Below are 355 nucleotides of genomic sequence, written 5' to 3'. Positions count from 1 at the left end.
CACATGTAAAATAAGCAAGACCATACCCATTATTTAGTTATTACCCAGAGTCCAAAATTCCCCTTTTCTGCTTTCACACACAGAAATGAATCTCAGTATAAAGAACTAAAGTGAAAATGAAACTTAGGAAAACAGTGCAGCCCCAATTCCCGCGGAACATAAAAAAAACGCGTTCCCAATACTTTCAGCAAATAAAATTAAATGATTTTTTTTTCCAATGTATTAAAAGAAAAGAAATGCAGTGCAAAGATACAGCATGCAATATAATTGTTTTGAAAAGAAAAAAGATACCATTAATAGAATCATGCTCCTCTGCCTGGTACCGCAAAATTATGCAACAAGAGACTGTGTTGTA

Source organism: Trypanosoma theileri (assembly GCF_002087225.1).
Source record: "Trypanosoma theileri isolate Edinburgh chromosome Unknown TM35_Tth_11_V1, whole genome shotgun sequence".
NCBI lineage: Eukaryota > Euglenozoa > Kinetoplastea > Trypanosomatida > Trypanosomatidae > Trypanosoma > Trypanosoma theileri.
The sequence above is the reverse complement of the archived record's forward strand: the minus strand, read 5'-3'. Positions refer to the sequence as shown.